General features: G+C 34.8%; 1 protein-coding gene across 1 annotated transcript in view; it reads right to left on the bottom strand.

Annotated features, from left to right (window-relative positions):
- The window catches only part of UGT8 (UDP glycosyltransferase 8), a 513,963-nt gene that overhangs the window by 396,757 nt on the left and 91,561 nt on the right, over nt 1–25,645 (bottom strand). Inside the window, exon 3 of the mRNA XM_057547075.1 lies at nt 17,364–17,600. The gene's annotated coding sequence lies outside the window, so the exon portion shown is untranslated. The remainder of the gene's footprint in view (nt 1–17,363; nt 17,601–25,645) is intronic.

Below are 25,645 nucleotides of genomic sequence, written 5' to 3'. Positions count from 1 at the left end.
AAAGAAGGACACTACATAATGATCAAGGGATCAATCCAAGAAGATATAACAATTGTAAATCTTTATGCACCTAACATAGGAGCACCTCAATACATAAGGCAAATGCTAACAGCCATAAAAGGGGTATTGAGAGTAGAGATATTGACAGTAACACAATCATAGTAGGGAACTTTAACACCCCACTTTCACCAATGGACAAGTCATCCAAAATGAAAATAAATAAGGAAACACAAGCTCTAAATGATACATTAAACAAGATGGACTTAATTGATATTTATAGGACATTCCATCCGAAAACAACAGAATACACTTTCTCCTCAAGTGCTCATGGAATATTCTCCAGGATAGATTATATCTTGGGTCACAAAACAAGCCTTGGTAAATTTAAGAAAATTGAAATCGCATCAAGTATCTCTTCCGGCCACAACACTATGAGACTAGATATCAATTACAGAAAAAAATCTGTAAAAAATACAAAAACATGGTGGCTAAACATTACACTACTAAATAAACAAGACATCACTGAAGCAATCAAAGAGAAATAAAAAAATACGTAGAAACAAATGACAATGAAAACACGACAACCCAAAACATATGGGATGCAACAAAAGCAGTTCTAAGATGGAAGCTTATAGCAATAAAATCTTACCTCAAGAAATAAGGAACATCACAAGTAAACAACCTAACCTTACACCTAAAGCAATTAGAGAAAGAATAAAAAAAAAAAAAACCAAAGTTAGCAGAAGGAAAGAAATCATAAAGATCAGATCAGAAATAAATGAAAAAGAAATGAAGAAAACGATAGCAAAGATCATAAAACTAAAAGCTGGTTCTTTGAGAAGATAAGCAAAATTGATAAACCATTAGCCAGACTCATCAATAAAAAAAGGGAGAAGGCTCAAATCAGTAGAATTAGAAATGAAAAAGGGGAAGTAACAACTGACAGTGCAGAAATACAAAGGATCATGAGAGATTACAACAAGCAACTATTTGCCAATAAAATGGACAACCTGAAAGAAATGGACAAATTCTAAGATAAGCACAACCTTCTGAGACTGAACCAGGAAGAAATAGAAAATATAAACAGACCAATCACAAGCACTGAAATGGAGACTGTGATTAAAAATCTTCAAACAAACAAAAGCCCAGGACCAGATGGCTTCACAGGCAAATTCTATCAAACTTTTAGAGAAGAGTTAACACCTATCTTTCTCAAACTCTTCCAAAATATAGCAGAGAGAGGAACACTCCCAAACTCATTCTACAAGGCCATCATCACCCTGATAGCAAAACCAGACAAAGATGTCACAAAGAAAGAAAACTACACGCCAATATCACTGATGAACATAGATGCAAAAATCCTCAATAAAATACTAGCAAACAGAATCCAACAGCACGTTAAAAAGATCATACACCATGATCAAGTGGGTTTATCTCAGGAATGCAAGGATTCTTCAATATACGCAAATCAATCAATGTGATACACCATATTAACAAGTTGAAGGAGAAAAATCATATGATCATCTCAATAGATGCAGAAAAAGCTTTCAACAAAATTCAACACCCATTTATGATAAAAACCCTCCAGAAAGTAGGTATAGAGGGAACTTAACATAATAAAGGCCATATATGACAAACCCACAGCCAACATCATTCTCAATGGTGAAAAACTGAAACCATTTCCTCTAAGGTCAGGAACAAGACAAGGTTGTCCACTCTCTCCACTATTATTCAACATAGTTCTGGAAGTTTTAGCCACAGCAATCAGAAAAGAAAAAGAAATAAAAGGAATCCAAAACAGAAAAGAAGAAGCAACACTGTCACTGTTTTCAGATGACATGATACTCTACATAGAGGATCCTAAAGATGCTGGAGAAAACTGCTAGCGCTAATCACTGAATTTGGTAAAGTAGCAGGATACAAAATTAATGCACAGAAATCACTTGCATTCCTATACACTAATGATGAAAAATCTGAAAGAGAAATTAAGGAAACACTCCCATTTACCACTGCAACAACAACAACAAAATACCTAGGAATAAACCTACCTAAGGAGACAAAAGACCTCTATGCGGAAAACTATAAGACACTGATGAAAGAAATTAAAGATGATACAAACAGATGGAGAGATATACCATGTTCTTGGATTGGAAGAATCAACATTGTGAAAATGACTATACTACCCAAATCAATCTATAGATTCATTGCAATCCCTATCAAAGTACCAATGCCATTTTTCACAGAACTAGAACAAAAAAATTCACAATTTGTATGGAAACAGAAAAGACCCCGAATAGCCCAAGCAAGCTTGAGAAGGAAAAACAGAACTGGAGGAATCAGGCTCCCAGACTTCAGACTATACTACAAAGTACAGTAATCAAGACAGTATGGTATTGGCACAAAAACAGAAATATAAATCAATGGAACAGGATTGAAAGCCGAGAGATAAACCCATGCACATATGGTCACCTTATTTTTGATGAAAGAGGCAAGAATATATAATGGAGAAAAGACAGCCTCTTCAATAAGTGGTGCTGGGAAAACTGGACAGCTACATGTAAAAGAATGAGTTTAGAACATTCCCTAACACCATACACAAAAATAAACTCAAAATGGATAAAAGACCTAAATGTAAGGCCAGACACCATCAAACTCTTAGAGGAAAGCATAGGCAGAACACTCTATGACATAAATCACAGCAAGATCCTTTATGACTCACATCCTACAGAAATGGAAATAAAACAAAAATAAACAAATGGGACCTAATGAAACTTCAAAGCTTTTGCACAGCAAAGGAAACCATAAACAAGATGAAAAGGCAACCCTCAGAATGGGAGAAAATATTTGCAAATGAAGCAACTGACAAAGGATTAATCTCCACAATTTGCAAGCAGCTCATTATCAAAAAAACAAACAATCCAATCCAAAATGGGCAGAAGACCTAAATAGACATTTCTCCTAAGAAGATATACAGATTGCCAACGAACACATGAAAGGATGCTGAACATCACTAATCATTAGAGAAATGCAAATCAAAACTACAGTGTGGTATCACCTCACACCAGTCAAAATGGCCATCATCAAAAAATGTACAAACAATAAATGCTGGAGAGGGTGTGAAGAAAAGGGAACCCTCTTGCACTGTTGGTGAGAATGTAAATTGATAGAGCCACTATGGAGAACAGTATGGAGTTTCCTTAAAAATCCTAAAATAGAACTACCATACGACCCAGCAATCCCACTACTGGATATATACCCTGAGAAAACCATAATTCAAAAAGAGTCATGTACACCAATATTCATTGCAGCTCTGTTTACAGTAGCCAGGACATGGAAGCAACTTAAGAGTCCATCAACAGATGAATGGATAAGAAGATGTGGCACATATATACAATGGAATATTACTCAGCCATAAAAAGAAATGAAATGGAATTATTTGTAGTAGGTGGATGGACCTAGAGACTGTCATACAGAATGAAGTAGCTCAGAAAGAGAAAAATCAATACCGTATGCTAACCCATATATATGGAATCAAAAAAAAATGCTTCTGAAGAACCTAGGGGCAGGACAGAAATAAATACACAGACGTAGAGAATGGACTTGAGGCCACGGGGAGGGGGAAGGGTAAGCTGGGACGAAGTGAGAGAGTGACATGGACTTATATATACTACCAAATGTAAAATAGATAGCTAGTGGGAAGCAGTCACATAGCACAGGGAGATCAGCTTGGTGCTTTGTGACCACCTAGAGCAGTGGGATAGGGAGGGTGGGAGGGAGACGCAAGAGGGAGGAGATATGGGATGTATGTATATGTATAGCTGATTCACTTTGTTATAAAGCAGAAACTAACACACCATTGTAAAGCAATTATACTTCAATAAAGATGTTAAAAATAAAAAATAAATAAAAATAAAATTTAAGTGTCCTTTGACTCAACAATTTCACTTTCAGAAATTTAACCTAAATACAAAATTTCAGTTTACACAAATGTAAATATGCATTGTCTGTAAGTGCAAAAAAGTGGAACAATTTAAATGCCTATTGGAAAGCTTTATGTTATAATGATGTCAATACTATCCAAAATTATGTGTTAATTCAGTGAAATAATAATGATGTTTAATAATTCTTTTTATAAAGCTTGAATAAATTATTTTTATAAAACTTTAAACTTCACATGTAAGAGAAAATATGCAAAAAATTCAACAGAATTTGAAGAATAAGACACTATCCAGTATTTAAAAATAAACACAAATTTAAAACTGAATTGTTTAGTGTAATAATAGATGGAAGAGTAAGAGAACAGATGGGAGGGTCAGAATAACCTGTGTTTATGTGGACTTATTTTTTGTTAAATATTTCACACTAGTGATAAAAGTATATATTCAACTATTGATAGAAAAACCACTGGTTATAGATTAGTAACAAAATAAGTTACTACATTTCACTGATTCTAAGACACATTTTTTCACATTTTATTATTTCTGAAATCAGTCTATATCTTACAGTTAATGAAGGGTCATAGTTTAATTGGAAGTATTTTTTTCTTTCTTACAGGTATGTAAATTAAAATAATCTTATAATAGAGTTTTAGATTTAATAGTATATAGTAGATGACTACTTACTGCAACATAGGATAATTAATTCCAGAAAATGTAAAAAGCTAAATGTTTACACACACACACACACACACACACACACACACACACACACTAGCTAATACAAAGATAAATACATGAGTAATTTTTATTTATAATTGAGGAGTCTGACTCCAAGCCAAAATCTTATGTGTGATCTTTCAAGCCCAACCACTGGTAACTACAAAAGCTTTACCTAGCAGTTCTTATGGGTGGAAAGCTGCCCTCCCCATGTCAAACTTGGTGCAGAGTCAGTGCATTCGAAGGGAGTTCGAATCAGTGCATTCGAAGGGAGCCTCTCAGCTCCTGGACCACCCTCTTGGACATGTTCACACACAGAGCTGCATTCTTAGCCTTACTTCCTCCATTCAAAGAGCTCCATATTGAAGGGTGGGAGAGGGAAGATGTCTCTGGTCAGACATTTTTCAGGTGCCTCCACTGAGACTTCCCATTGAAGGGGTGAGGAATGTCCTTGAAGCACTTTTTTCCATTATGACTCAATACTTTCCACTCCTAGCCCTTCTTCTGCCCCCTACTTCAGGACTCAGGTTCATAAAATAGCAGGAGACTTTAGTTCAAGGCTCCCTCAATAAAGACACAATTTCCTCCACCTATACTGCAAATCACCTGACTGACCCCCACCTGGAACCAATCCATGGGGAAAAATGGAACATTGAGAGAGCAAGCACTTTTCTCTTAGTAAGTGAATAAAGGCTTAATTGCTAGTTTCAATTTGGCTCATTATCCTAATTGACTAGCTGGATATCTGGTAGATCTTGACAATAATCACGTTATCTAGAGAATCATAAGCAAAAAAAAAAAGAAAAAGAAAAAATCTAGCAGGCTTCACTGTATGCCAAATAAAATTACATGTCAATAACCCCTATAAAAGTTAAAATACAAGTGAGAGACAAGGAGAAACTATTTGCAGTGTGTGTAACAGAAAAGGAATAGCCAGAATATATAGTTCTACATATTAATAAGGAAAAGAAAAATTCACAGAAAAAAAATAAAATAAAAACAAAGAATTAATAACGTCAAGAGATTTTAACTCACCTTTCTCAGCCTTTAAAGAATCAAATAGATTTTTTATAAAAGGAGCAAACAGGATGTCTAAATAACAATGAATTTGGATCAAAAAGATATCTTAATCTCTGTATTCTGAAAACAAATAACACAGCTTTCTTTCAAGTGTTTGTGTAGTATTTTAAAATCTGACTTTGTTATTCCACAAAGAAAAAGCCAATATGTTATAAAAAGATAAAATAATGAGATAAAATTATCTGATCACAAGTAAATACATATAGGTAACAATAAAAAGAAAATACCAAAAACATCTATTACCTGGACATTATTTTTTTATTTTGATTCAGAAAGAAAATAACTGAAATAGACAAATATCTGGAAAATAGAAAATATTTTTTAAACATATAGAGGAAAAATCTATTATTTAAATGTTAATTTTAGTAGAAAAGAAAGTACTACATGAATTAACCACTCAATACAAAACATTAGAAAAAGTTAAACAAAGTAAATTAAAAGAAACAAAAAATAAAGATAACAAAAACAATACATTTGAAAAAAAAGAAAAAACTAATAAATCAATTCTAGAGATATTTCTTTGCAAAAACAACAAGTAAGCAATAAAATATCTAACTTAACTGAGAAAAAAGAGAGAAGATGCAAAAATACAGAGATGAGTATGAGGAAATTATTACAGATGGAAAGGAAGTTAAAATAACATAATTTGTTCAAATATATGCAATTAAATTTGACAACCTGGAAAAAAATAGTTGCTTTCTTAGGCAAATAATTTCTAAAATTGACCATAAAAGAAATAAAGATACTAAGTATTGTCTAACACTTGTTGAATGAGAAAAATAACAGAGCTGATTGGTAGAAATGATAGAGACTAGATAGTACACAGGTGAAATCTATCACACTTTCAGGGAACATAACTTTTACTAAAGTATTCCAGAGCATGTGAGTAAGGGAAGTTTCCAAATGCTATCTATGAATTCAATATAACATTGAATACAAAACCGGACAAAAATAGCTAAGAAAGAAAAAAACAATTATATTTAACAATGTTGATGCAAAATATTACCCTATAGTTTTAACTAAGATATTACAAAAATGATATAAACTTGGATCCATTCTAAAAAAAAAAAATTCCTTCAAGTCTTGGACAGGACCCACAACCAGTCCAGGAGCCAATGCTGCCCACAAACACACTGCAGCAACCACAGTTGGGCCCCACAGACAGGCTGGGGCAAGCTCTGCCCACCAGCATAATGCAGTAGCCATAGCCCTACCACAACTGGAGGGCAAACAAAGCCCACACACTGAACATTTCTTGAGTGCCTGGCACTGGTAACTAGGCAGGTTGTTTTTCTGAGCCCAACAGAACATCTCCTAACTAAGCCCACTCCTTCAAGACTGGGAGAGATAGCTGATTTACCTAATGCACAAAAACAAACACAGAGAATTCGGCAAAATGAGATGGAGAAATATGTCCCAATTGAAAGAGCAGGACAAAAACTTCAGAAAAAGAACTAAATGAAACAATGATAATCAATGTACCTGATAGAGAGTTCAAAGTAATTGTCACAAAGATGCTCACCTATCTTGGGAGATGAATGGATAAACAGAGTCAGAACTTCAACAAAGAGATAGAGAACATAAGAAAGTACCAAAGAAATTATAACTGAATTGAAAAATACTCTAGAGGAGTTCAACAGCAGACCAGATGAGGTAGAAGAACAAATCTGCAAGCTGGAAGACAAAACAATCGAACTCACCCAGACAGAGCAGTAAAATGAAAAATAATTTTGAAAAGTGAAGATACTTTAAGGGATCTTTGGGACAACCTTAAATGGAATAACACTTGCATTATGAGAGTCCCAAAAGGAGAAGAGAGAGAGAGAGAAAGGGCCAGAAAATTAAATATTTGAAGCAATACTGCCTGAAAACTTCCCTAATCTAAGGAAGAAAACAAACATCCAGGTCCAGGAAGACCAGAGAATTCCAAATAAGATAAACCCAAAGAGAGCCCCATCAAGACACATCATAATTAAAGTAGTGAAATGTTAAAAAATCCTAAAAGCTGCAAGAGAAAAACAACTTGTTATGTACAAGGGAAACCCCTAAAGCTATGAGCACATTTTTCAGCAGAAACTTTACAGGCCAGAAGGGAGTGGCATGACAAATTCAAAGCTCTCAAAGGAAAAAACTTCCAACCAAGAACTCTCTACCAAGTAAGGTTACCATTCAGAATTGAATGAGAGATCAAGAGTTTCCCAGATAAGCAAAAGCTAAAGGGGTTTATTACCACTAAACTAGCCCTACAAGAAATGTTAAATTGACTTCTTTAAGCTGAATAGAAATGGCACTGATCAATACGAAGAAAACATGTGAAAGTAAAAATTTCACTGGAAAAGGTAAATATATAGTAAAGGTAGTAGATCAATCACTAATAAAACAGCATTAAGATTAGAAGACAGAAGTAGTAAAATTAACCAAAATGAGAATAATTAGTTAAGTAGTGCATAAAATAAAAAGATGCAAAATGTGTCATCAAAAGTATAAAAGGTAGGGGGGTATAAAAAGAAAAAACATTGAATTGCATTACCAACTGAAAACATGTTACTATTTACATAGTAAGTATGTGCTATATAGTTATAGTTCACATAGTTATATGTGAACCTCATGGTAACCATAAGGAAAACACCTATAGTAAATACACAAAGGAAAATGAGAAAGGAATCTAAACATAAAACTAAAGAAAACTACCAAATAGAAGGGAAGAGAGAAAGAGGAGAACAAAGGAGCAGAAAGGAACTACAAAACAGCCAGAACACAATTGACAAAATGGCAATAAGCACACACCTATCAATAATTACTTTAAATGTAAATAGACTAAATGCTCCAATTAAAAGACATAAAGTAGAAGAATGGATAAAAAAACAAAACCCATCTATATGCTGCCTACAAGAGACTCACTTCATTAAAAGGACACACGCACACAAAAATGAAGGAATGGAAAAAAGTATTCCATGAAAATAGAAATAAAAAGAAAGCTGGAGTAGCTATACTCATATCAGACAAAGTAGACTTTAAAACAAAGACTGTAATAATAGACAAAGAAGGGCATTTCATAATGATAAAGGGGTCAATCCAGTAAGAAGATATAAGTTATAAATGTATATGCACCCAACAGAGGAGCACCAAGATATATAAAGCAGGTATTAATGGACTTAAAGCAATAAACTGAAAGAAATACAATAATAGTATTATATTGTAATCACATCAATGGATAAATCTTCCAGATGGAAAATCAACAAGGAGAGGGTTGGACTTAAATGATGCATTAGACCGGATGAACATAATAGATACATACAAAACATTCCATCCAAAACAGCAGAATACACCTTTTTCTCAAGTACACATGGAACACTCTCCAGGATAGATTATATGTTAGGTCACAAAACAAGTTTCAATAAATTCAAGAAGACTGAAATCATATCAAGCATCTTCTCCAACTACAATGGTATGAAACCAGAAATCAAACACAAGGAAAAAAATGAGGAAAAAAACCCATAAAAATGTAAAGATTAGACAACGTGCTACTGAACAACCAATGGGTCATCAAAGAAATCAAAGGAGAAATCAAAAAATACCTAGAGGACAAATGAAAACAGAAATATGACATACCAAAACCTATAGGATGCAGCAAAAGTGGTTCTAAGAGGGAAGTTCATAGCAAGAAAAATCTCAAATAAACAATCTAAATTTACACCTAAAGGAACTAGAAAAAGAAGAACAGATTAAGCACAAAAATAGCAGAAGGAAGAAAATAATAAAGATCAGGGTGGAAATCAATAAAATAGAGGCTAAAAAAAATAGAAAAATCAATGAAACTAAGAACTAATTTTTGAAAAGACAAAATAAAAACTAGCTAGACTCACCAAGAAAAAAGAGAGAAAACGCAAATAAATAAAATCAGAAATGAAAGAGGAAACATTGCAACTGATTCCACAGAAATAAAAGGATCATAAGAGACTACTATGAACTATATTATACACTAACAAATTGGACAACCTAGAAGAAATGATCAATTCCTAGAAACATACAATCTTCCAAGATTGAATCATGAAGAAATAGAAAATCTGAATAGACTGAATAGGTTTGACCATTGAACAAGATGGGTTTGAACTGTGCAGGTCCACTTATATGTGAATTTTTTAAAATAAATATATACTATAATACTACAGAATCCATGGTTGGTTGAATCTGTGGATGTGGGAACTGAAGATAGGGAGGGCTGACTATAAAGTTATATGCAGATTTTCAACTGTGCGAAGGCATCAGTGTCCCTAACCATTGCTTTGTTCAAGTGCCAACTGTCATAGGAAAAAAATTAAAAGTAATCAAAAATCTCCCAACAAACAAAAGTGCAGGACTAAAGATTTTGAATGGTGAATTCCACAAAATATTCAAAGAATTAGTACTTATGTTTCTCAAATTCCCAAAAAATTGAAAGGCAGGGAAACCTTCTAAACACATTTTTCAAAGCCAGCTTTACCCTTATACTAAAACCAGACTAGAACACCACAAAAAAAGTAAATTACAGGCTAACATTCTTGACAAACACAGATGCAAAAATCCTCAATAAAATATTAGAAAACTGAATGCAACAATACACAAAAGGATTGTACACCACAATCAAGTGGGATTTATCCCAGGAATGCAAAGATTGTTCAAATCAATCAGCATGGTACATCACATTAACAAAATGAAAGATAAAAGTCATATGACTATCTCACTAGATGCAGTAAAAGCTTTTGATGAAATCCAACATCCATTTACAATAAAAATTCTTAACAAAGTGGATATAGAGGGAACATACCTCAACATAATAAAGGCCATATATGACAAACCCACAGCCAATATCATTCTCAATGATGAAAAGCTGAAAATTATCCCTCTAAGATGAGGAAGAAGACAAGGATGTCCACTCTCACCACTTTCATTCAACATAGTATTGGAAGTTCTAGCCATGGCAATTAAACAAGAAAAAGAAATAAAAGACATTCAAATAAGAAAGGAAGAATTAAAACTGCCACTATTTGCAGCTGAAATACTACTATATAAAAAAAAGTCATAGAATACAAAAATCAAGATACAGAAATCTGTGGTGTTTCTATACACTAATAATAAACTATTAGAGAAATTAAGAAAACAACTCCACTTACAATTGCATCAAAACAAACAAACAAACAAACCTAGGAATAAACAACCAAGGAGGTGAAAGACCTGTAGACTGAAAACTGTAAGACATTGATAAAAGAAAATGAAGAGACACAAATAAATGAGAAGATATTCTGTGTTCACGAACTGGAAAAATAAATGTTAAAATGTCCATACTACTGAAAGCAATCTATAGATTCAATGAATTCCTTATCAAAATCCCAATGACATTTTTCACAGAACTAGAACAAGTAATTTTAAAATTTATATACAACCACCAAAGACCTTGAATAGCCAAAACAATCATGAGAAAAAAAGAACAAAGCTAGAAGAATCATGATCCCTGGTTTCAAACTGTACTGCAAAGCTATAGTAATCCAAACAGTATGGAAGTGGCACAAAAACAGACATACAGATTAAGAACCCCAAAATAAACCCACTCATTTATGGACAATTAATTTACAACAAAGAGCAAAGACTATACTATAAAGAAAGGAAAGTCTCTTCAGTAAATGGTGTTGGGAAAACTGGAGAGCCACATGTAAAAAAAAGAAACTAGACCACTATCTTATACCATACACAAAAATTAACTCAAAATAGGAAAAAACTTGAATGTAAGTCCTGAAACCATAAAATTCTGAGAAGAAAACATGGGTAGTAACCTCATTGACATCAGTTTTAGCAATGATTTTGTGGATCTGACTCCAAAGGCAAAGGAAACAAAAGCAAAAATAAACAAATAGGACTACATCAAACTAAAAAGCTTTTGAACAGCAAAGGAAACCATCATCAAGATGAAAAGGCAAACTACTGAATGAAAGAAGATATTTGCAAATCATACATCCAATGAGGGGTTAATATTCAAAATATATGAAAAGAACAACTCAACAACAAAAAAACCAAACAAACTGATTTAAAAAATGGATATAAGATCTGAACAGACATTTTTTCAAAGAAGATATATACATGGTCAATAGGCACATGAAAAGATGTTCAAGATCACTAATTATTAGGGAAATGCAAATCAAAACCACAATGAGATTTCACCTCTCACCTGTTAGAATGGCTGTTCTCAAAAAGACAAGAGATATCATCTTCCTCTCTAACACAGGAGGATTGGCTGAGGGCAGGAGCTGGCTGAGGGCAGGGGGCCTGGTGAGTCCTGGGGGTCACAGCCTGCTACCTGGAAGGCTCAGACAAAAAAGTGAGTGCCAAGATAAGTCAAAGAGAAGGATTTCTGTAGTTAGTGGCATTTGGGCATATATAGAATTCAGGCCTAGCAAAAAAGATGGGAAAAGTTACTCCAGACAGAGATGGATGCCAGATAGTTCCATGGTTACTTAGTTGTACTGTCTCGCATTGTTCTGTATAATTTTCTGTATCTCTCAGAATGTTATTAAAATTTTGAAGAAAGAAAAAAAAAGAAAAACTGTTTTAATATTACTCTCAATATAATTCATGATATTAATAGTGTGGCAGGCTTTGTAGACTGTCTCACTCAATAACCATTTTAAGCCTCCTTCAGGCATGCTTTCCTTGTACTTTAGAGGCTGGAAGTCTAAAATCTCCACTTGCCAGTCACACTTGAATCTAACAAGCTGGGTATAATTTAGGTTCTGCCAGTCAGTCACGCAAATCAGACTTTGAGGCTTAAATTTGGAACTGAGTTAAGTAGGAGGAGAGGCAAGGAGTGAGAATCTTCTTTGTAATAAGGATCAAGGTAGATGGAGCTTTGTGGACACCTGGACACAGCTTCTTGATTCTATGACTTCAGCTGAAGGGCTATGGCAGCTACTTTCCAACTGAGGGCAGTGAGTATGATACTGAGGTGTGGGGTCTATACTCAGAAGCCCAACCTAGAGTCAGCTACTCCAGCTCTTTAAAAGATTTTGAAAGCCATGAAATGTTAGGTGTGAAATCCTTTTCTGCTTAAACTAGCTAGGGTGGTATCTGTTGCCTATAACTGATAAATAGGTCAAAAGAAGAACAATGTAGCCTCCTTGATATCAAAAAAGACTTTAGTAAAATACAATTATCTTGATTCCTATTAGACTTTCTTAATGAAAGTGCAATATAGGTGGATCCTTTCTTAATGAGATCAAATATATGTCTTTAAAACAAGCTGATATCATGCTTATTGGATGAACACAAAAAGCATTCCCATTAATATATAACACAAAGTTGCCTACATCTTCACCAGTATTTTTTAAGATGTTTTATCTGGATGTAGCAGCCAATATAATTAGAGAAGTGAAAGGAAAAAGAAGCATAAGAATTGAACAAAAGAAACAAATTTTTTATTATTTTTATAACTAGAAAATCCAAGAGGATCAAGTAAAATTTCTAGAAAAATTAATTATCTAGTTATTAAATTAATATACAGAAGTCAAACTTCTCTGTTTACAAATAACTGCACATAATAAATGGGAAAAATTCCCATTTATAAGCCACCAAAACCAAGAGAAAACAAACAGAACCTAAAAATAAACTTAACAAACAATATATTAATTCCCTACAAAGACGTCTAAGCTATGAATCTACCTATTTTATATGACTCCAACAAAACTAACAAGAGAATATTTAATATCCATTTTTTGAAAGTAGATTAACTGATTAAAAAGTTTACAGTGAAAATGACCATGCAAGAAAGCCATAAAAATTCTGAAATTTTAGAGATCAGGTAATTTATGATAATGGTTACTCATTATTAAAATTCATTTGGGAGCAACAGTCATTTAAAGAATGTGCTGTAGTTTCATGAGTAGGTGGAAAGTTTCAGAAATATGTTGTCCTAAATAAGTGTCAGCTGTTAGTATATGATAAAAGTGGTATAAGGTGGCAAAGGTGGTTCAATCAGGAAGAAAAGATTTTTTAAGATATAATTCCAGATAGACCAAAAATTTAAACTTAAAAAAAAAACACAATTGTAAAAGCACTAGAACAAAAAACAGGGGAACCTTAATCCAACCTTGCTTTAGGTAACTCCTTTCTAAAATAAGACACAATACATAAAAACCATAAAGAAAATTATTGATAATTTCAACTAAATAAAAGTTTTATATGGTAACCATGTCATAAACTAAGTACAAAGTCAAATAGTAAAATGAAAATGTATGTAATTAAACATGTTAGTCATGGTTCTAATTTACGTTCTTATAAAAGTTTTATTAAGGTATAATTCACATACCATACTATTCACTTAAAGTGTACAATTCAATGGTTTTTAGTGTATTCACAGAGTTATACCATCACAACAATCAATTCTGGAATATTTTTATCACCCCAAAAGAAACCCTGTATCCCTTAGCAGTTACTCCCCATGTCATTCCAACCCAGTTCCCTCAGCCCTAAGCAACCTTCTTTCTGTCTCTATAGATCTGCCTATTTTGGGCATTCTATAAAAATGGTATACTATATTCAGTCTTTTGTGACTGGATTCTTTCACTTAGCGTAATGTTTTCCAGTTTTCCAAGTCCATCCATGCTGTAGCATAGCATGTACCAAAACTTCATTTTTTTAATGGATGAACTTTTTATTAATGATAATATTTCATTGTATGAATATAACACAGTTTACTTATCCATTCATCTGTTGATGGGCATTTGAGTTATTTCCACTTTTGGCTATTATGAATAATGCCATTAAGAACATTTCTCTACAAGTTTTTGTGTAGATACATGTTTTCATTTATCTTGGATATATATCTAGAAATGGAATTGCTGGATCGTACGTAATTCTATTTTTAAACCTTTGAGGAACTGCCAGACCGTTTTCCAAAGTGGCTACACCATTTTACATTTCCACCAGAAGTGTCCCAGGGCTCCAATTTCTCCATATACTTGAAAACATTTGCTCTTATCTTCGTGAAGTGTTATGTGAAGGTTTTGATTTACATTTCTTTAATGGCTAATGATGTTGAAAATCTTTTCAAGTGCTTATTGGCCATTTGTATCTCTTCTTTGGAGACATATCTATTCAGATTTTTGCCCATTTTTAAACTGCACTCTCTTTTTTATTGAGTTGTAAGAGTATTTTATATGAAACAGAAATACGGTTTGCAATTATTTTCTCCCATTCTGTGGGTTGCCTTTTCCCTTTCTTGATAGTGTCCTTTGCATCTGGCTTTCTAGACTTCCTTTATTCAGTATGGTGCCTCCACCCTACGAGTGACCTGGGCTGGGGAGATCTGAGTCCCCATATTCTCAGCCCGCCACACCTGGAGTAGAGCCTCGGATCCATGCTTGGGAAGGGAATGAGGGAAAGGAACCTTAGCCTCATTTTTTCAGAATTTTGTCTCTTCAATTTGGAGTTGGAGGGAATGAGAAATGTTGGTGGCTTGCCTCTCGTGTGAGATACTGCATCCCTTGACTGGGAGCTGAGGATACCTGGAGTCTCATTTTTTTGGCCACACATACCTTGAGGGAGTAGAGGGGGAAGGAGTGGGTCATGGCTCAAGTGCCACAGACACTCACTCTTCTCAACAAAATTTGGTCAAGTAAATTTTTTTAAAATAAATGTTTCTTCATTTGCCGTTATGTGCTTAAGACAATTTTCAAAGATTTAAAAACATGCTGTCTTTAAAAATTTTTACCAATTATGGTTGTTTTCCTGGGGACAGATCCATAGGGTTCCTAATGCCACCATTCAGGAAGTTAAATTGTACCAATTTACTCTTCAAAAAGATTTTAGAAATTAAAAATATAAGGTAAAAACCCTTTATCTTTAATTCTACCTGTTGCATCTGAATCACAGAATGTTACATTTAGAAGGAATTTTTGCAATCATCTGTTACAATCATCCCATTTTATATATGAGGAAACTACTCCTTTAATAACTAAAAGATTTTTGCTGAGGTTCACACAGCTACTCAGTGCTAAAGCCAGTACAGGATCCACTGCCATTTGAATTTTAATGCCAACTTGGGAAAGAAGTCTTTATACCAGTGTTCTAAACCCAGGGATGAGGGAACGACATTATCACTGCCTTCTTCACATGTGTATCATACCTTCATCACGTGCAACACCTTCTGCTTTCTTTGCATGGAGTGCTAGGTGCGAAGAAGACAGGAAAGCAAGTAAAGACCAGAATGAGAATAAGGAGGAGAGAGTCTGGGCTATTGTTGCTAGCATCTTCCTCGGCAGCATATCTGCTATTTTTTAAAAGGTTATTTTGGACAGACAAGGTAGTAATCCTGCCTACTGAGGATGTGAAGGAAATGATCTTAGCCACAAAGTTTAGTTATCTGAAATATTCTCCCTCCACTTTTTCTCCAATCCAAATTTACTTAGTTGTTTCAAAATATTTTGTCTAAAAATCTTTTCTGACCCACAGAAGAAGTCTTCGGTTTGACTTATAGTATAAGGGTACTTATATAACTACAAGCAAGATTGATATGCTGGGGATTTAAACACACCTATACCTGAATGTTAACTGTTAAAGGCAAAGAGTCACAGAAGTTTAATTGCTGGCTGCAGATAAATATATATGTAAACTTCAAACAATTTCAACAACCCACTTTTAATGGTCTGATATCTACCCTTTCCCATTGCTACCTCTGGGCTAAAAGAATCATATGCCTGCAAGTAAAAAAAGCCACAGAACTAACCCATCCTTCAAGTTCCTGCCTCCCTCAGCCAGGCAAAATGCCCAGTTGGCTGACTTTGAGGTCGGGCTGCAAGACATAGTTATGTAAAATATCTCCTTGAGGCTAGCAGTTTCAATAATATTTTCAGCTTTGAACTACTGCTGAGTTTTGTTTTATTTGATCCTTGATGCAGCTTTGGAAAAGATAGAATCAAAAAGCCACTAAAATGTAATATAAAAGAAGTAGAATGGGATAAGATAAAATAATGACAAAGCATGTTTAAAGGAAATGCATTTACTGAAAGAAAGAAGAAAGAGAAAATTGGAAATAAAAAAGACAAAAATATAATGAGGAAGAAAATGACTAAGAACAAAGTGGATAATAGGAGTGAGAAAAACTGGAAAAGATGGGAAAGCAAATAAAACAAGGGGAAAGATCTAAACCTGTTAATTACATAGTTTTAACTGCTTAATTCCATACTTCCCTGTGCTGATATTTCTGCTTCTGCTAATCATCATTTTTGGTGTTATTTTTGTCTGTTTATTTTTTGGCTGAAACATAAAGACTTGCAGGATGTGAGCAATAAAGTATGCCTCTTGGATAACCCTGTGTTATCATTCCAAACTTCAAACTAACATCCGTTGCAGATTCACCATTAGTCAAGCAAAACTTTTGAAGGTAAATAAGCGATGTAATGAATTTAATATTAGCCTAGATGTTAAACACACTGGAAGAAATTTTCTTGAAAAAATATTTAGATTAGAGTAATTGCCTCTTTTTCTTTGCACCAATTCTGAATTATGTCAGGACATGCATTTGCTATTGAATCAAAAAAAGTCTTTGGAAGGTAAAGTGTAAATATTAATGAAATCTGAATAGAAGCCTGAGAGACTCACCTGCAAACAAAAGATGGGAGATTTGCAGCATGATCTTTCTGAGATTTCTTTTTGCATCTAAGAGAATTTTCCCGCTTTAGAAAATTTCCTTAGAATTTTCCTAAGAGTTGTCAGAATAACACGTTGTCTGTGTGTCTTCCAGATTAGGAGGCCTCTGGATATATGAAGAGCCACTGAACAATTCCCAAAGTGTCTCCTGTTGATAGTCAGCAGAGCTTGATTCTCTGGTTTTCCTGCCTGTGACAGATTTAAAAACACAAATTAGAAAGCAGGGGATAACAGCTCAAAACAGACACACTTGTTTAGGAATAAGTGACAGCTGACAATCTACAGTGAGAGAGACTCTACCAGAACCCAAAAATGGGCTCAAAATCTGAAAATAAAAGGGGGGAGGTTATAGAACCCTAGGAGAAGTGAAACATAGTTAATACTTTATAGATAGCTAGATAATAGAGGTGATAGTTGATAGATGATGAAAGAAAGGAAGGAAGGAAGGAAGGAAGGAAGGAAGGAAGGAAGGGGAAAGAAAGAACCTCTGGAAATAGCTCTGTCCCAGTAGACTGAGGAAGTTGATGCTCATAAAGCATCCATAGAGTGATTGGCTTATCAACTCTAATCCTTTGCTGCTTCAACTCCTTAAACTATTACCTGTAGCTTCAAGACTTTTCAAACCGTAAACTGGAAAATTTTGTTAATCCTAATCTTGTGTAATGGGGATTGAGTAGCCAACCTAATTCTCTAGTTCCATTCTCACCTTTCACTGGGGATTTAGTCTTATGTTCCACATTAGCGGCTGTCCTGTCCTGTGTGCAGGGTTCCAGATCCTCTGAGACCTTGCCTCATTTTCCAGTTTTCCCAGGTGTTTGATCCTTGTCTGGGGCTGAATCCCTATTCATTCTGGTCAGAACTCCAGATGTACCACAGTCACATCTCCCTGGATTTCAAACTATTGCTGCCCGCCAGGCTGGTCTGGTGTGGTTTCTCTACCTATTGTGAGCAGGCCGCCCACAGTGGCTCGTCACTGATTCCCACCGCCCTCTTGCCCAACCTTCTCTTGCTGACAGCCACACTCATTCTATTGCCAGGGCTCTGTCTGACCTCAAGCCTTTAGCTGTCCCATCCTGCCACCACCCAAGTCTGGACTGTAACACACTGAAACACTGGGAAGAACTCAAGATCTGTTCATTTCAGTTTTAGAAGGCGAGGACTATAGAAAGCATTGTCATAAACTGTCATTAATAAGTATTAGAGAAAACATGAGACTCTTCGGTGAGCACATTCCCAGATGTCTGGAAAAACCACTTATGTAGAAAACTTCACTTTTTAACAACAGCAAGTACAAGTACACATTTGCTCATTATTCCATTTGACACAAATATATTTAAGATAAGCATCTAAAGTGCCACTTTAAGATAAGTGCAGTGCAGTGTGGAGACATTAAAGCCCTGACTCTCAGGGGCTCTTGCCTTGGGGGGGGAGGTGGGGGAGTTGTTTCTGCTTTCGGAAACGGAAAGAATATTACCAGAAGCAAGGAGTCTCAACGTCCACATTATGTCTTTCATCTAACCCAACATTTCTCTGAAAGAAGAGGTTCCACCTCTAAATCATAGTCTAGACCCTTTCCAACATTAAGCACTTTCTCTTTTCAGTGTGGGTGCAACGACCGTCTTTACAGGAGGAGCCTCACATTCAGGTCATCCTGCCACTAATGGCCACACCCTTAGGCTGTGCCCACATTTAAAGGATTTGACATGACCTCTCTGGTAACTGCACCCCTGTGGGTGACCACAGGGGTCTGTGCCCCGCACAACGGGCTACTTCAGGTTCCAAGCACCTTCATATTATTAGAGCAATTTGCCTTGTCAAGAAAGCTGCAGCAGGTAAACGTCAGTGATCCTGTTCCTTCTGCACTGACCTCTATTCTAATGTGCAAAGTAGCACACTTCAGTCCTCAGGTAAGAAAAGTAATTCAAACGTATTATATGATGAAGTCTTATATTGAGAGGAAAATTCATTACAAAGCCACTAATAAGCAGAATATCAGGAAATTTCTCCCATATTTGGAAAGAAGTGCATCAAAGAAAAGTTTGTGGGTTTTTTGTTTTTGGGGTTTTTTTGGTCTATATCAGTCATCTTTATTTTATCGATCTATTCGCCTGATTGGAGGGTCACCAATAAATCTCTATTTTATTCAGAGGTAGCATTATGACTGAGAAAATTGAGGAGCGAGGTCCATATCATACAATCAAGGCAACCCATTTATCAAAACGATTCTGACAAAGAAAATAAACTGAACTAAATATTTTGTGCTATTAATCATGGCACAAATATAAATAAAATCAGGGTCAATGCCTGTTATTCTTGTATTGTCCTCAAAGGGAAAAAAAAGTGAATTAAATAACCTAAACTGATCCCATTAAACGCAGTGATACAGGCAAATATTCTCCATGCCTTATAAATAAATTTTAAATATTTGTAAACACTTCTCCTTGAGCTGCTTCTCAAGTGTATTAGTTTTCTCTATCTTTTTTTAACCTGCTTCCTTATGTCCTATGACATAGTAATAAGATGCTTAAACGTGAGACAGAGGCAGAACATGAAACACCAGACTGCTGTGTCCTTCACTGATGAGACAAATAGTCATCAACTGACTGATTGACTTAGTGTGGACTAGATACCAGGCACTGAACTGCTTACACCATGACAAAATAGGAATTATGCTACCAGCTAGACAGAAGTTTGCCTCTATTAGAAGGAAGATTTCTATGCTCACTTCTCTCTGACATATCTATGACAGTCAGGTAGATTTTTAATTCTATGCAAATTATGTTCTGTCCTATGAAGACAAACCATTAATGTCAGCAAGAGGACCCATTTCAGCTGGAGGATGAAAGTATACTGATTGACCAAGCATAAGTAGCATTCCAAGAAACTCTTCAACTAAGAAATATACTACGTTTTAGACACTTGAAGCAGATTTCTTTCTAGTGTCTGCATTATGAATGTTTCACATTCATGTTTTCAAATCAGTGAAATAAGTTAATGTACACAAAATTACATCATAAACGCCAAAGCTTTGCAGATTAAAAATGTTTGTGTCGGGCTTCCCAGGTGGCACAGTGGTTAAGAATCTGCCTGCCAATGCAGGGGACACGGGTTCGAGCCCTGGTCTGGGAAGATCCCACATGCCGCGGAGCAACTGGGCCCGTGAGCCACAACTACTGAGCCTGCGCGTCTGGAGCCTGTGCTCCGCAACAAGAGAGGCCGCGATAGTGAAGAGGCCCGCGCACCGCGATGAAGAGTGGTCCCCGCTTGCCGCAACTAGAGAAAGCCCTTGCACAGAAACGAAGACCCAACACAGCCAAAAATAAATAAATAAATTTATAAAAAAAAAAAAATGTTTGTGTCTTTTTAATGTTGGTTTTCACAGGAAAGAAAATTTAGAACTGGGTTATACTTGGTTGGTCATTACTGATAGTCATTCAATTATCAGAACACATTATAGGCAGTCAGGTTTATAGCAGCTTAATAAGGATAAACATGCTTAAATGTCCTGCTGGAAGAGGGAGAAGCTTGCTAGTTGTCTTACATTTGCAAAGGTGCACATTCTTTCTTAGCTTTGGGAGGATGTGGAGGAACCTTGGAAGCCAGGTGTTAATGGCAGAGCCACCCTACCAGCATGTGACTACTTACCTCTGGATTTCTACTTAAGACAAAAATAAAAATAAACTTTTATCTAATTTGTGTCTCTGTACATTTCAGTCCCTTAGTTAGAGCAACTTAGCCTGTCTCTTAACTAATACAACTTCTAATCCACTGTCTATACATTTATTTAAATATGTTTATTCTAAAAAAATAATGTTACCTTATATTTTTTTAAAAATACTTGAAGATTATTATGCCATAGATGTCATTCAGTTTCCATCTGTTTACCCTGAACAGCACTGCAGTGAACATTCTTGCACATTCTCATGTGTACCTTTGCAAGTGTTCTGAGTTTTTCAGTTTATATTAAAGATGCGATTGCTATATATATATATATATATATATATATATATATATATATATATATATATATATATATATATATACATACATATATACACTCATCACTTCGCTAAGTAACCACCAAATTGTTCTTCAGAATTTCTTCACCAGTTTTCATTGTACCATCCGTTAATGAAGGTCCCTATTGCCACCATCCTTGCCAGTACTTAATATTACCTAATTTTATAATTTGTTTTGTCGATCTGGCTGATGGAAATTGATATCTGCAACTGTTTTTTTTTAAATCTTATTCTTGTTTCTTTGGGTTTACACTGTTCCTCTTTTTCAGTCTTCTTGAAATGAACATTTATCTCATTTTTTTTGAGTTATTTTTGGTACCTGAAATGTATCACTTTTCCTAAGTGCTAAATTAAATATTTTTCATACATTTTGACATACAATGTTTTCCTTATCATTTGGTTCTAAAAATTTAGTAATTTAACTACTGAGTTCCTCTTTAACCAGTTATTTAGTATTTTTTTAAATGTTTCTAGTCACATAGGCTATTTTACAGCTAGCCATTTATTACTGATTTTTTAATCTTAGTGCATTCTGGTTAGGGAATCTAGCCTGTATGATTAATCTTTTGAAAAGTATCGGGGCTTTTATGGGGGACTAGCATATTATCAATGATTGTAAATATTCTACATGTGCTTGAAATGAACATGAATTCTGTATCTTTATATATATATATACAAAGATATAGATATAGATATAGATATACACAAGCTATCTATATATATACATACATATATAAACAAAAAAGCTTATTAACCTTGCTATTGAATTTTTCTATACCTTTACATATATTTTATTTGCTTGATATATCAATTTTTGAGCAAGTCCTCTAGAATTTCCACCTCTTATTCATAACACCTTCCTCTCACCCCTCAATGGGAATAAACAGCACCTTCCAGGATCTAGAAGCTAAACTGATTCTCAGAGCTCTGTGTTTCTTGTTCCTGTAATTTTTCCTGAATATTCTTAAATATTGTTAATGATATATACCTAAGGACCTATTTAACTGTCCCTTTAGGGAGATGAGAATTCAGCTGTTCTATTACTACTGCCATTTCTTAAGAAAAGAATTTTAAAATGTATCATTTAATTAAGAAATAGTCTCTGAGAAGACCCAATTACTATGAAATAACAACAGTTTTAGATTGAAAAACATTATTTATGTTTTAATAAGAATGCTGAAAAAGGAAAAATAATTGGATGGTTCCTTAAAATATGTCTTCCTATTAATTTCTTCTTTGCATTTTCTGACCAATTCCCTATAAATTATGGTTATTTCATGGTGAAGAAACCTTAATTAAAATGCAAAGTGCAAAAGAAGGACAGGATTTGGCTGACATATGTAAATGCAAATAAAAAGTATTCTGTAGGGAAAGTGAGACTTCATTGAAGGTGACACGCTTGTGGAAGGAAGAAATGCTGAGCAAGCACCTCAGCTAAACAGGCAATTTGGGGAGTGCCATAAACTGCAGGCATTTTAGGAAAAATACATTGAAAACGTAACTGGTAATGGCCTGGGTAATTAGACCCCCAAGCAGCATCAATCTTTAGGACTGCAAAAGCAGAGAAAAACAAATTGCAATCAATAAGGAATAGCGATGATGCAAAAACAACAACAAACACATAAGGAGACGCACAACTTGCTTTAACTTGTGGGTTAACAGCATTATGAAAGTCTGTTTTTAAGTTAGATGTATACAGATGTGGATTTATACTTTTTTGTGCGCTCCTTTGTCTGTAGGTATATAAGAGAAACAGATATAGTAACACAGCATAAACTGTCTTGGAAACAAAGTGGCATTCTGCAGCACTCAGATTTTGTAAAAGTATTCTAAAGGAATCTCTCTTCTCTATAACAGAAATTGTGTTTGGGAATCAGGACAAAGAGACTGTACAGTGCAAGATCTCTTAATAGGTGCATGCAAAAATCTCACATGGTCTTTGTCCCAGCGTAGAGGCAATAATTTGAAAGGAACCTTAATCAGACCCACTTGCTAGTCTTGGAGAGCCCCCATCCCAGAGAGGGAGGAGGCAACTGGGACTCCCCCTGAGAAAAAAAGACACTGGCAGCAGCCATTTTTAGGGGCTCGTTCTACCACGAGGACACTGGTGTTGGCAAGTACCATTTGGGTCTTCCCTCTTGTCTATTAGTGCCAGGGACTTACCAGCTCAACAGCAGGCCAATACCAGTTCTAAGACTTTCCAGGACAAGCAGCCAGCCATGTGGGGACCCAGCCCCACCCACCAGTGGGCCAGCATCTACTGCATGAGGAGGGCCTAGCAGCCAACTGGTCCAGGCCAGCTCCACCTACCAGCATGCCCACAGCATTTAGTCCCACCACAAAAAAGGGCTCACACAGCCCACACAGGGTGCATCCCTAGAGCATATAACTCAGGTGACCAGAGGGAAAGGTGCTACCTGTCCCCATAGGATTTATCCTATAAAAAGCTACTTTTACAAGATCAGGAAGGGTAACCAACATACCTAATACATAGAAATAAACACAGAGAATTAGGAAAAACGAGGAGACAGAGGAATATATTACAAATGAAGGAAATGGAGAGTAACCTTTAAAAACTGTATACAAATTTTTTTTTTAAGATTTCAAGGTAATGATCATAAAGATGCAAAACAAACTTGTGAACAGTGAAAGAAATTATCAGCAAAATGAAAAGGCACCTACTGAACGGGAGAAGGCATTTGCAAGCACTATATCTGATAAGGGATTAATATCCAAAATATGTAAAGAACTCATACAAATCAACATCAAAAAAATGTACAACCCAATTTAAATTTTAAAAATTTTTAATTTAATTTAACCCAATTTAAATGACCTAAATAGACATTTTTCCAAGGAAGACATACAGCTGGCCAACAGACATGTAAAAAGATATTCAGTATCTAATCATCAGGGAAATGCAAATAAAACCGTAATGAGACCTCACACCTGTCAGAATGACTATTATCAAAAAGAAAAATAAGTGTTTTTGAGGATATGGAGAAAAGGAAACCCTCATGCACTGTGGGAATGTAAACTAATTTTTATTGGAGTATGGTTGATTTACAATGTTGTGTTAGCTTCTGCCATACAACAAAGTGAATCAGTTATACATATACATATATCCACTCTTTTTTAGATTCTTTCCCCATATAGGTCATTTACAGAGTATTGAGTAGAGTTTCCTGTGCTATACAGTAGGTTCTTACTAGTTATCTATTTTATATATAGTAGTCTGCATATGTCAATCCCAATCTCCCAATTCATTCCTCCCCCCCTCCCTTTCCCCCTTGGTAACCATAAGTTTGTTTTCTACAGAACAAAAATTGTTGCAAAATTTGTGCAGCCACTAAAATGGAGCTGTATTTTATATATATTTTTTTATGTCTGAGTAAGATACCATTGTATATATATGGAATCTTACTCAGCCATTTACAAAAAGGGAATTTTACCATTTGCAACAACATGGAATGGACCTAGAGCATATTATGCTAAGTGAAATAAATCAAAGACTAATATTGTATAATTTCACTGATACATAAAATCTGAAAACAAAACAAATTAACAAACATAAGAAAACTGAAACAGACCATAGATACAGAGAACAAACTGATGGTTTTATATCAGAGGGGAGGGAGATGGGGGGATGAGTGAAATATCTGAGGGAAATTAAGAGGTACAAACTTGCAGTTATAAGTCACAGGGATGTAATATACAACATAGGAAATATAGTCAATAACATTATAATAACTTTGTATGGTGACAGATGGTAACTAGACTATTGTAGTGATCATTTTGTAATGTATAAAAATATCAAATCACTATTTTGTACACCTGAAATTAATATAATATTGTATGTAAATCATGCTTCAATAAAAAGCCAAACCAACAAACCAACAAAAAAAACTTTGTAAGTAAACTTGTGTTTACTCAAGGGAAGGAACACCTCAATAAATGTAAGTTATTGTCAGTCCTATAGATCTCCAGTTTGGTAATAAGTTCATTAATATTAACTATACTATTAAAAATAAAATTTTTAAAAATTTTATTGAAGTATAGTTGATTTGCAATGTTGTGTTAGTTTCTGCTGTATAGCAAAGTGACTCAGTTATACATATATATGTTTTTTTCATATTCTTTTCTATTATGGTTTATCACAGGGTATTGAATATAGTCCCCTGTGCTATACAGTAGGACCTTGTTATTTACCCATCCTGT

This window comes from Balaenoptera acutorostrata, chromosome 5, assembly GCF_949987535.1.
Source record: "Balaenoptera acutorostrata chromosome 5, mBalAcu1.1, whole genome shotgun sequence".
In the NCBI taxonomy this organism is placed as follows: Eukaryota; Metazoa; Chordata; class Mammalia; order Artiodactyla; family Balaenopteridae; genus Balaenoptera; species Balaenoptera acutorostrata.
This window is presented reverse-complemented; position numbering and strand designations above follow the sequence as displayed.